The sequence below is a fragment of the Paramormyrops kingsleyae genome, chromosome 4 (genome assembly GCF_048594095.1).
Source record: "Paramormyrops kingsleyae isolate MSU_618 chromosome 4, PKINGS_0.4, whole genome shotgun sequence".
In the NCBI taxonomy this organism is placed as follows: Eukaryota; Metazoa; Chordata; class Actinopteri; order Osteoglossiformes; family Mormyridae; genus Paramormyrops; species Paramormyrops kingsleyae.
This window is the reverse complement of record NC_132800.1, coordinates 11,238,252-11,251,539: the sequence shown is the minus strand read 5'-3', so window position 1 is coordinate 11,251,539 and position 13,288 is coordinate 11,238,252. Positions and strand designations below refer to the sequence as shown.

Genomic DNA, 13,288 nt, shown 5'->3' with positions numbered 1-13,288 from the left:
GGATGGTTCACTGTGGTGTGTTCACAATGACATTTAAGAATTTAAATATTGTGTAATTTTATGCTGTTTAGTTATACACTTCAACTAAATTAGACATAATATATTTCCACAAAATGTTCTTCTTAGTGTGAAATAGGAAAAATCTAACCTGTCTCAATGTCTAAGAGGCTCCCATTAACCAAGGAAGAATATAGTTTAACTACAGCTGATGTTAACATGACTGTTTCATAGGATTGTGTTCTAACAGGAGGCTTATTGTGATACAGACGGATTTTGGTTAGACTGAGCTTCCTGATTATATCCACTAGGGGGCGAGCTCTGCAAATCACTCTGCACCAAATTATATGGGTCTTCATTCCAGGCTTTTTGTATATAATTTAATTTTTGGTTTTTGTTTTTAATTTTTGATTTTAATGTCATGATTTTGAAGGTGAGGAAAGTCATGCAGACGTAAATCCCCCTTGTACATATAGTGAGTGCATGAGAGCGAGAAAGTGAAAGAAATAAACTCAACAATCAACTGTTTATTAAAATATTTATTAATATTTATTAATATGCTATAGTACAGTATATTATGTATTGCGTATGTTGTATGTGTGTATATATATGCAGTATATATATATAGGCTATATACACACACACACACATGCACACACACACACAGTATACATTTTTAATCTAAAACGTCCTGTATCATAACTACATGTCTGCCTTTTCTAACAAACCAAACCGCATGAAAATCGGTTGAAAATTCAATGAGTTACAAATATTTTAATTGTACATAAACCTCCATCCTAAACAGAAATGAAGGCACTGGAGGCGAAGCAGGTCCCCACCAAAGATTGCGGCCACGCTGATACGTTACCAGGCAAACGGTACGTAAAACAACCAAATAAAACACATATAAGCATATGGAGGTAAGTTGACAAAATAGCTTTAGCGCGGTATGCAGTCCGTGAAACCCAGCTAACAAACGGACCTCGCTGGCACGCGCATTAAGATATTCAGCAAAGCTTCACTTACAGTTACCTGAATGCTACATATACCTTCGCGAAACTCTAACTTACATTGAGAAGGTATTATAAATCACTGCAAAATACTGTCGACATACCTGAAAGTGTGGAGACATAATGGCAAAAACACAGAGCGATGCTTCCAGAGCGAGAGCATTTACTCGAATGAGGAAAATATCGCGATCTTGCCTCTGTACTGTTACGACCCTGTCTAGGGGTTAGGGTGTAACAGAGGAAGGGAATGGGGAAAGGGGAACGAGGGGAACACAGGGTGTGGTGTACAAGGGAACACACGTGGACAAAGGGGATATTTTTATAGTTTTTTTATATTTTATTCACGCAAGACAGACACAGAACAAATGGTTTAGTGCAGAAAGACTCAGGAGTGATTATCGCCAAAATAAGAAACAAAAACCCACTTGTCCAACACAACCCAATTCTAGCTTAACTAAGTGTAAAACCAAACAACAAGTGATACTCCTAACTCCCTATCCAAAAACAGTCACAAAAACTTCCAAACAAAACCGGCAATCACTCCCTAAGCACCAAACAATCACACAAAACATACACACAGTAAAGCGTCAAAGTGAGAGGGGCGCGCGAAGACGTAAACCAAAAGCAAGCAAAAGATCGATAACCAGAAAATCAAGCAGACCGGGCGAAAGTACAGAAAGGGGTAAGGCAAAGAATCGGTAGTCAAGGAAATCAAAAGTCATACACAAATAATCAAACCAAATAAAGCAATCCAACAAATAATCAAGCAATGAGCTAAGCTCCCGAAGAGTCTTTCTGTTTGGCTTTTATCCTTCTCCGGACGGACGTGACGAGGTCGGGCCGGGCAGGAAACGAAGGCGGGGTCCGGAGGTAGGGGTGGAGCCAGGCCAGGTCGTGGGCGGAGTTAAAACAGCGGCACGTAACACCCCCCCCCATAAGTGTGAACCTCGTAGGGTTCATAATTTCCATCACAACACACATCAAATATTCACATTACAAATTCATCAGGAGCGTGAGAGGGCATCCGCCACCAGGTTGCTGGCTCCTTTTTTGTGGAGAATCTGCAAATTGAAAGCCTGTATAATTAAAGACCAGCGCATGAGACGTTGGTTGTTGTTTCGCATTCTATTCAGAAACAGCAGGGGGTTGTGGTCTGTGAACACGACCACTGGCTGAACACTGTCACCTACGTATACTTCGAACTGCTGTAGGGCAAGTAACAACGCAAGGGCTTCCTTCTCAATGGTGCTATATGCCAATTGGTGTTTAACAAATTTCTTCGACCAATAGCAGACAGGATGGTCCAGACCTGCATCACCCTCCTGGAGAAGGACGGCGCCGGCACCGGTACCACTGGCATCCACTTCTAATTTGAAGGGCTTACTAAAGTCAGGGGTAGCTAAGACAGGGGAACTGGAGAGTAACGATTTAGCCGCGTCAAAAGCCGACTGACATTCAGCAGACCAAATCATTTCGGCGCCCTTACGAAGTAAATTAGTGAGGGGCAACACCACATCGGAGAAATTCCGACAAAAGCAACGATAGTAGCCTGCCATGCCTAGGAAGCGACGAAGGTCCTTTCTAGTTTTGGGAATAGGGAAAGATGTTATAGCCTGGACCTTGGCGTCGACAGGCTTCACTGTTCCGCGTCCCACTAGTTTACCAAGGTACGTAACCGTGCCCTGACCGAACTCACATTTTTCTAGGTTTAGCACTAAGGAAGCATCCCTGAGCCTAGTAAACACTTGCGCCAATGCTGCTAAATGATTCTCCCATGAATCAGAATACACGACCACGTCATCTAAGTATGCTTCACAATTCGGCACATCTCCCAGAACTCTAGTCATAAGCCGTTGGAACGTAGCCGGAGCATTCCGCAACCCGAAGGACATAACTGTATACTGCATGAAGGTATCTGGGGTGACGAAAGCAGATATTTCCGAAGCACGAGGGGTCAATGGAACCTGCCAATAACCTTTCAGGAGATCGAGTTTGGTGACGAATTTGGCGGAACCGATGCGGTCTACACAATCTTCCATTCGGGGAAGGGGAAAAGCGTCTGGCTTAGTAACCGCATTCACTTTTCTATAATCCGTACAGAAATGAAACGTACCGTCAGGTTTTGGGACGAGCAAACACGGTGAACTCCAAGGACTGGAACTAGGCATGGCGAGACCCGTTTCCAACAGGTAGTCAGTCTCCTTTTTTAACAGCTCCCGCTTACGAGGGCTGACGCGATAGGGGTGCTGTTTGATAGGGATATGATCTCCCACATCAATGTCGTGTACCAAAACAGGGGTCTGCGAAGGGGTGCCGGAGAACAGGGAGGGGAACCTACGAATTAGGGCTTGAATATCTGATTTAGCGGCGCGGGGCAAGTGGTCAAGCCTTTCCATAAGGGCTTCAAGGGCTTCCGAATTTGGCAAACGAGCACAGGGCAAACAATTCCTACCAAGAAGTAACCCATCGATCTCCGGCGAGTAGTCTCGCACCGGCACAGTAGCGAGGGCAGAGGAGAGCACAACAGGAGCGGACGAGGGGACAGAGACTGTGCGGTCAACGTACGCTTTTAACATGTTTACATGACACACTCGGGTTTTCCGCTTTCGATCTGGAGTTTCGATGACATAATTGAGTGGACTAAGCTTTTCCTTTATCCTATAAGGACCTGAGAAACGCGCTTGTAAAGACGAGCCAGGCAGGGGTAAGAGGACCAACACTTGATCTCCCTCCTGGAAAACACGCTCTCTAGTTTTCACATCGAATCGAGCCTTCATTGCGTTCTGTGAAGACCACAGCGAACGCTTGGCCAGTTCCCGAGCCGCACTCAGGCGTTCACGTAACGACTTAGCAAAAACCGATATGTTCTTATTCTGAGGGGGTGGACCAGGGGACAGCCACTGTTCCTGGAGAACCTTTAAAGGTCCGCGCACGGTGTGCCCAAAAACGAGCTCAGCCGGACTGAATCCGGTGGATTCCTGTATGGTATCCCGAATGGCGAACAGGAGTAGGGGGATTCCCTCGTCCCAATCCTTTCCTGCCTCCAAACAAAAGGTTCGTAACATTGTTTTAAAGGACTGGTGGAACCGCTCAAGAGCACCCTGAGACTCCGGGTGATAGACACCGGGTCTCCAGTGCCTAACATTCAATTCAGTCAACACTTGGGAAAATAATAGGGACATGAAGTTTGAACCCTGGTCGGACTGCACGTACCTCGGTAAACCGAAAGTAGTACAAAACTTAATCAGAGCTCGTACCACGCCTTTGGTCCGAAGATTTCGAATAGGTATCGCCTCCGGGTAACGAGTGGCGGCGCACATAAGGGTGAAAATATAATTATTCCCAGAACGAGTTTTGGGCAAGGGACCCACACAATCGATGATAACATGTTCAAATGGTTCCCCGATAGCTGGGACAGGACGCAAGGGCGCAGGGGGAATTACCTGGTTTGGCTTTCCTACCAGCTGACAAATGTGACACGAGCGGCAGTATTTCTTAACCTCCGAATTTATACCAGGCCAATAGAAGTACTTTAGTACACGAGCGAGCGTCTTTCTAATGCCTAAGTGTCCAGAACACGGGTGGTCATGAGCCAAAGTTAGTACCTGGTCTCTAAGGGTACACGGAACTACTATTTGGAATAGTATAGCCCAATCGAAAGGAGTCTGAGGAGGTGTCCACTTCCGCATCAACAGACCACGATCTATAAAGTACGCCACAGAATGGTCTGCTAAAGTCGCTTTTTCTACGGCCAAATCAAAACACTCCGTCAGAGACGGGTCAGCTATTTGAGCTGCGATCAGATCAGTACGAGTACATACTTCATCTATACCCTGAGGTAAAACTGGTTCTTTCATGGGTGGGGGACTAGCACATGGGGGCAGAATAGGTACATCACTTTCAGCCATAAAGGAATCAGCTAAGTCAATGTCCGCTAATTGCCGTGCTTGGGCACGAGTAAGGACACAAGCGGGAAATGCACTAGGGAAATCAATCTCTAAGTTGTCAGAGCCACTCTCTGGTTCTGACGCTACCTCAGGTAGGGGAACTACCTTACCTCCCGCAATGTCATTCCCCAAAATAAAAGATACACCCGAAACAGGGAGTCGAGGTCGAACAGCAACTTTTACAACACCCGAAAAATCATTGGTTTCTAGGCAAACCTGGTGGAGAGGCACTCTCATGGTTCCTAGTTCAATACCTTGAACTAACACATCAGAACCAGCATAAGACGAGTTATCAAAGGGCAACACAGATTCCAAAATGAAGGACTGAGCAGCACCAGTGTCCCGCAATATAGTGATGGGGCACTTCACATCAGAGTTTCCAAGTGACACAAAACCATGGAATACAAAAGGCTGGAAGGAGGGTTCAACAGAGTTAGGTGAGATCGGGGCAACAGAGACGGGAACACAATCTGTCACAAGTACCTTTTTCACATTTAAACGAGCGTTCTTGCGTTGTAACGCAGGACAAACTGAAATAAGGTGACCAATCTCATGACAAAAGTAACAAGCACGGGTTTCCGTAGTCGAGGTCGCAGGAGTAGCCTTTTCCGATACTGGTCTAGCATTCAGTTTGCGTGGCAAAGGGGTAGGGGCAAACACAGTACGGTGCGTCAGTACAAACTCATCTGCCAAGGTGGCAGCTTCAACAAGAGTCGTAACTTTCTGTTCGTTTAAGTAAACGACTACACGATCGGGTACACAATTCTTGAACTCTTCCAATAACATAAGTTCCTTAAGCTGACTAAAGTCAGTCACACCGCTGGCAGTACACCATTTATCTAGCAGTGTTGCCTTTTCTCGAGCGAATTCCCCGTGGGTTTGCGTAGCGGATTTACATTGTTTTCTGAAATTCTGCCGATAGGCTTCAGGCACTAGTTCGTATGCTCTCAACACTGTAGCCTTCACAATGTCATAGTCGAGACTTTGCTCCAGACCAAGGGCTGAACAGACCTCTTGAGCCTTCCCCACGAGTTTGCATTGCAGCAGTAAGGACCAAAGATGCCGGGGCCAATTCAAGGTGGTCGCAATGCGTTCGAAGATGGGGAAGTAAGCGTCTACCTCATTTTCCCTAAAAATGGGCACAAGTCCAATGTGTCGGCTTACATCAAAGCCAGTAGTTTCCCTTTCAGGGGATCGAGTAGGAACCGGGGGAGATGGAGCATTAGGACGCACACTCTCGTCCAGTGAACCTACACCGGCACGAGCGGTGGAGCGGTCGGCATCAAGGGGCGAGCTTACCTTACGAGGGTGAGGAACAGGCGGTTTTGGACCTGCCCTCGCCCTTTGCATGTTAGCATCCCGTTCTGCCTCCAACTCCAAAGCCCTAATTCGTAAGATTTGGGCTTGGCAGTCCTGTTTCTTAATCTCCAGTTCGGTTTCTCGGAGTCGAATTGTGAGGAGAATCTCCTCCTTAGACGAGCCGGGACTTCCGGGATCCATGCGAACCCCTGGCACCGGGCCTTCTGCTTCCGCCGACGCAGGAGACCGGTGTGGGCAAGGTGCAACACCCGAAAGTTCACCTGGCTCGGGCAGAATACCTTGCATGACTAATTCGTCGTGCAGGACCCGCTTAATTTCCTGCTTCGACGCACAGATCGGAATCCTAACGTTGAAAAACCCCGCAATGGCTACTAGGTCAGCTTTCCTGCAAGATTCAAAGTGTTCCTGCGTGGGGTTCAGGGTAAACTCAAGCAGGTCAAAGGTAGCCATACTGCAATCCCAAGTACACCAACTATCCCCACTACAATCAATCCGCCAAGCAAAACCGAAAGTACACAGAAGGACAACACAGAGGAACGAAGATATCCCAGACAGGAATATCCCGGACGAGCCCCCAATTCTGTTACGACCCTGTCTAGGGGTTAGGGTGTAACAGAGGAAGGGAATGGGGAAAGGGGAACGAGGGGAACACAGGGTGTGGTGTACAAGGGAACACACGTGGACAAAGGGGATATTTTTATAGTTTTTTTATATTTTATTCACGCAAGACAGACACAGAACAAATGGTTTAGTGCAGAAAGACTCAGGAGTGATTATCGCCAAAATAAGAAACAAAAACCCACTTGTCCAACACAACCCAATTCTAGCTTAACTAAGTGTAAAACCAAACAACAAGTGATACTCCTAACTCCCTATCCAAAAACAGTCACAAAAACTTCCAAACAAAACCGGCAATCACTCCCTAAGCACCAAACAATCACACAAAACATACACACAGTAAAGCGTCAAAGTGAGAGGGGCGCGCGAAGACGTAAACCAAAAGCAAGCAAAAGATCGATAACCAGAAAATCAAGCAGACCGGGCGAAAGTACAGAAAGGGGTAAGGCAAAGAATCGGTAGTCAAGGAAATCAAAAGTCATACACAAATAATCAAACCAAATAAAGCAATCCAACAAATAATCAAGCAATGAGCTAAGCTCCCGAAGAGTCTTTCTGTTCGGCTTTTATCCCTCTCCGGACGGACGTGACGAGGTCGGGCCGGGCAGGAAACGAAGGCGGGGTCCGGAGGTAGGGGTGGAGCCAGGCCAGGTCGTGGGCGGAGTTAAAACAGCGGCACGTAACAAAGACATAAATACGCAGACTAAAGATTAACACTAAGCATGTGATGGTAAATGTGCAGCATGTTTTACCTGCAAACAGATGTATTGATGGACGTGTCACTTGATGCCGGGTGTGAAGATTGACACTCTGTCACTGCTGGCTTTGGCAGTTTTCCCCCCTTTGAAGCTGGTGACCCACACTTACCAACACGGCTCTCTGTACAGTTTAGCAGAAGTAAAATGCAGGCAGGTGGCCGCACAGCCGAACAGAGGGGCGTATGCAGGCTTTGCTGAAGGCGATGCAGCTTAAGATGGTTTTGTGGTAATAAAACAGGCTATTTTTAAGCTGTGGGTCTGTGTCATTTTGTCACCTCTCTGCCACAGTCATGTGACTCCACACTCAAAGATAAACATCTCAAAGCCTTTGCACATCGGGTGGTATTAATAAGACTAATGAAGATGAAGCATATCGTATACAACCCCCTGCTGGGTCAAAGGTCCTTGTTCTCTGAGGTCTTAAGTTCAGTTTGCGATTGAAGTTTGATACTGAAGTCACCCTGACACCAGCGGATTGTAAAAATGACCAGGAGAGACATATAAACTCTTTCAGGAGCATTTTTATGACACCCCAGTAACTTCCTAATGTAAACTGGGCTGTGTAAAATCAGGATGATTTGGGATTCTGCAGAAATCTGGTTTCTGGATCCTGTGTCATGACTGGCTTTCATACTTTAAGAAATATTTCGCAATCTGATATAAAAGTTATTAACTAGCATGTAACACTAGTGTCTTGTATACAGGAGCAGAGACAACAGCAAACATGTCTGCCTGCGCAAGTGAAGCTTTCAGCCACTGACCATAACTGAGTAAACTACAGACAAAGCTGTTATCAGTGTGTAAATCGACCATATTTGCTGGTTCTGCTCACATTCTTAAATTTAGTGTATAAAACAACAAATCCATTATGATTGCAAATAAAAAATGACAGTAAAATATCTTGTATTACCATGTCAGACTGGTGTGGCCACGTTTACCAGTGTGGATATTCTCCTTTCAGATTATCTTACCGAAATGGCTTATTTAGGATCCCTCTGTCTGATTTGTATATTTTAACTCAGTGCTCATATGTAATACTCTCCTCTACTGTACGTAATACTCTCCTCTACTGTCTTCTGACATTCATTCTTTCCCTCTCCTCTTTTTCCCTGTTTCATGCACCATTTTGTAAAAATGATGTAATAATGGATTGTCAAGTGCTGGGGTGACTGTGTTGTGAAAGGTGCTGTATGAAAATGAATAGACTTGAATTAACCCCTGTAATGCAGGACAGCTGGACCCCCCAGTCATGTATACAGATCAGCAGGTTACTGTTACTAAGTGCTGTTTCTAAGCTTGTATACTGACATTCTGAGGGACTGAAGCTTCTTCTCTGCACCGTTCCTCATGTCACAAACTCATATTCAGCACGGCACCATTATCACTGATAGTGCATTATGTGTATGATACTGCAGAAAGGAGCATGTTAGACTGCAGAGGCATTCTGACTGTGTAGATGTAGATTGTACAACATCGGCTGATCTGTGAGCTTTTACTTTTACATTAGCTGGGATGTTATTTAGATCCTGCAGTATCAGCAGATCTTAGTTATCTATTACACTGATGTTAATTCTAAATGAAATGTTAGATTGAAGAAGAAAAGTAAAATACAGCAAAACTGACATAATCTTGTCTGAGATTTCAAAGCAGAATCACTGAGTTTAATAGATTGTAATCTGGCCTAACAGGCAAGGAATTGATATCAAGGAATTGTAGGTCAACATAATGGCCAAGGTCAGAAACAATGTAGGATACAACGTTTACCAAAAGCAGGCAACAATCCATAAGCAGGGTGAGAAGACAGGCTAGGTTCTAGAAACCATCAATAGCAACACGGTTATCTATCTGTCTAACTATATAATTAGTTTTCCAAAGACCATGACACGTTACTGGCAGGTTAGTTGTTTTTCTTGTAGCAATCGTCCCTGTAAGAAGCTCCAAACAGAAGCAATTAAAAGCACCAGCAGGAGGATCCATCAGAATCCCGTGTTTCTATGGTCAGCAGTATAAATACAGTGTGAAATACTGGTGTAAAAGGAAACATGGGATGTCATCCTGCAGCATTGTGACACCTAGTGACAGGGTGTCCATCACTGACGATCCCCATAACTTAGTCTTCATTGTAGGGGTGGCACGGTTCACAAAACCCACGGTTCGGTTTGTATCACGGTTTTAGGGTCACGGTTTTCGGTTCTGTACGGTTCTTGTTATTTTTTCTTTTAATCTTTAACACTCCAGAAATGTACTTCAGCATATGATATATAGCTTAATTATCCACAATTTAGGATACAGTATTAAAAAAGCTATATCATGTAATCATGCATAAACTGAATTTGACTTGACTTAAAGCACATTATTAAAATTATTAAACATTATTAATCCCAGAACAGTAATAAAATAAAAGTCTTGCCTTAACATAAATGCTAAAAGAATAGATCGCTTTAATCGCTATTACAGTTGGGTATGGGCACGCGGTCTTATTTAGAAAACATACAAAAAGAGACGCATATAATGTTTAATCATTCGTTTTGTATTTGTCCGGTCCACGGGGTTAATTTAATTGGGGATCGTTAAAATGATAGATCACCTATCTTGATTAAGCCTGATTCGGTTCGTTATATATATATATATATATATATATATATATATATATATATATATATATATATAACGTGAAAAAAATTGGTATTAATTATATTGAATGTTCTTGAGTAATCGATAAAATCCAGTTTCTGTGTATGTGCAAGACATCAATCTGTAATAGTTCAAAATATGTCCAGTTGATATGTCTAGTATGATCATCTGGCAATAGCCTGTAGGTCTGTGTGATCAGACACTGTGCAATAAACAGAATTTTTAGGAACATGGCAAATGTTCACATTGCAGCATGGAAGCAGGCTCACTGTTACAATGCTGACCGGGGAAGCAGAGGCGAGGATCGAGACCTAGGATCGGGGGAATGCGGGGTTTAATGAGCAAAAGGAACACAGACGAGCGGTAAAGCAGAATTGCAATATAATGACCGGACTGGAGAAAGAAACGGAAACGCGGACTAAATACAATGGAGTAATGACAAATTTGACAACAATCAATAACAGCTGGTAAACACGGGGAATCCACACAGGGTTAACGAGGGGGCGTGGCACACGGAAAGAGCGGACGATCGAGGCATGACACTCACTGGAGTGCTTTGTCACAGATAACTTAATTTTCTTTAACAAAGTGCCTAACCGCACATTAAATAAAGTCACACAACAAAGGCGCACAACAGTGTTCAGATGTTGTGCTATCGGTTGGCTGAAATTTAAACGTTTTCTTCAGAGACGGTGGTAACGCCGAAAACACGAGCTAAACGCAGCAAACGAAAGGCTACCGGAAATTACTTAGCTGGCTGAACTTTTACCGGAACTACGTCACAACGCTCTGTGCATATAGCCTATTCTTTCACGCGAAAGGGAAACACACTGACGTCACATACGGGGCACGAGGCTACATTGCGCATGTCATGAACCGTCGAACCGTGCGACGCATGCATGCTCCGAACCGAGACAAGCGAACCGAACGGTTCGGTTTTTTTTCATGAACCGTGCCATCCCTACTTCATTGTGACCATGAGGAACCTGCAGAAGTCAGATGACGGTAGGTACTGGTGTGCTGTGGATGATGGCTGGAGACATAAGGCCACCTCTGATGAAGAATACATGCTGATTGCTACAGGTATGTTATTTAATCATCCTAAAAGCACATTCATTTGTAGTACCTTGCAAAAAAGCAATTGCATTATAAGCAACATCACAACAATTATATAAAATATATCCTTTGCACAGCGCTGGCTAAAATAGGATAAAATAAGATCAAAAATAGCAGAGGGATACATGAAGTGTACAGGTAGAAACACAAAAGGCAACAACGAAGACAAAGTGCAAAGACAGTGTAAACAATATTAATCAGAAATAAACAAATGAAAGCTAATCACCATGTGGTGCAGGTGCAGTTGACATAATGACAGACTGGTGCTGCCTGTTTTTACAATGAAACGCCATCCTGACGCGTCCTGGCTGGGGGTGATGGCTGGTGCATCGGCAGGATTCACGCCTCCTGGTTTATGTTAAATATTCCTACAGGAGCCTGAACACCTGAATATTTACACACGGCCCCCAATAGTACATGTGCAAATGTATATATGATAAGCAGATGGAAGCTGGGTGATTCATATACTTTTCCAATGATAATCCTATGACTGACTGTTTGTTTTCCTACAAGCTAAAGAAAGAAGTTCCACCCTGAAGACATTCAGTTATTTAAGAGGACAAACGGGAGGATCCATCACCATCCCGTGTTTCTATGGTCAGGAGCATAAAAACAGTGTGAAATACTGGTGTAAATCAGGAAATCGCCCCCCCCTGCACATCAGCTACTAAAGCGACACAGACCATCGCTGATGATCCCGATAACTTAGTCTTCCTAGTTACCATGACGAACCTGCAGCAGTGGGATTGGGGACATTATTGGTGTTCTGTGGGTGAAGGAAGAACTAAGGAAACGTCTGTCAGTCTGTTCTTCCTGGTTACTCCAAGTAAGCTAATATAATCTCTTTCTTATTAATGTCAATGTAATTTCACCCCAGCTTCGGTTCATTGCTGCTAATGATGAGGCTTCAAAACCATTTATCAGTCTTGTAGGAAATATATTGGGTTTTGAATCATCTCCTACACCTTTCTTCTGTATTCCTTGCCTCTGTGTAAAACAGACCCCAGTCTCTACGTCAAACTCAGGCCTGTTAACCCTTTATTGACCAGGACATTTCATCTCACTTGGTTGTCTCCCCCTGATTCTACAGTCATAAGTTACCTGCATGTTCATCCTGCATTATTATATGTTTCTGATGCTCTGTCATTCATGTTCTCTCCCCATAGATGCTCAGAGTGTGAGGACTGAGAGCTGGGTTTCTGCACTGAGAGGAGGATCTGTCACCATCCTGTGTTACTATGACCAAAATTATAAAGATAAAACCAAATACTTGTGTAGAGGATATGAATGGGATTCCTGCTCCAGAATAGCACAGTCAGATGGGGAACAGAGTACAGAGACAGTGTCAGTCTCTGATGACCGTGACCAAATGGTGTTTACTGTGACCATAAGGGACCTGCAGGAGGAGGACTTTGACTATTACTGGTGTGCTGTGGAGGCGTCTGCAGCACAAAGCTATCGTTCCGTTATGCCCCTGATAGTCCAGGAAGGTAAGATGTCAGTTCCTGAATGTGCTTCTGTTTGACCCTGAGACACAGAGAGAGAGAGAGCTGTTCCTGGGTTGTGATTCACACTAAATGAGTCCATGGTGACCTTGTGCTTCTGCCTGTCACACTGTGATGAAGTCAGAGGGTGTGTTTCCATACAGCGTCAACCAATCAGAACCAGAGTTTAATGCTGTCACTCAAAGACAGATATCAAAATATATACTGGTCTAGTATGAACACAGTCTGTGGCTGTAATGCAGCTTATTTTGTATATTTATATCAATGTAAAAAGTAACTGAGATCTGGACCAATAGCACTGCAGTGAATCAGATGCTGGCTGTTTAACACGCATCCCTGCACTGTGTGTGTGTTTGTGTATTTACATTTGGTGCTGGTGCCAC

General features: G+C 44.2%; 1 long non-coding RNA gene across 1 annotated transcript; it reads left to right on the top strand.

Annotated features, from left to right (window-relative positions):
- Positions 1–11,251: 11,251 nt before the first annotated feature.
- Positions 11,252–12,881, top strand: LOC140589023 (uncharacterized). The gene is made up of 3 exons (XR_011990204.1): positions 11,252–11,367; positions 11,914–12,226; positions 12,567–12,881. It is a non-coding gene; the product is annotated as an uncharacterized lncRNA (long non-coding RNA).
- Positions 12,882–13,288: the final 407 nt, after the last annotated feature.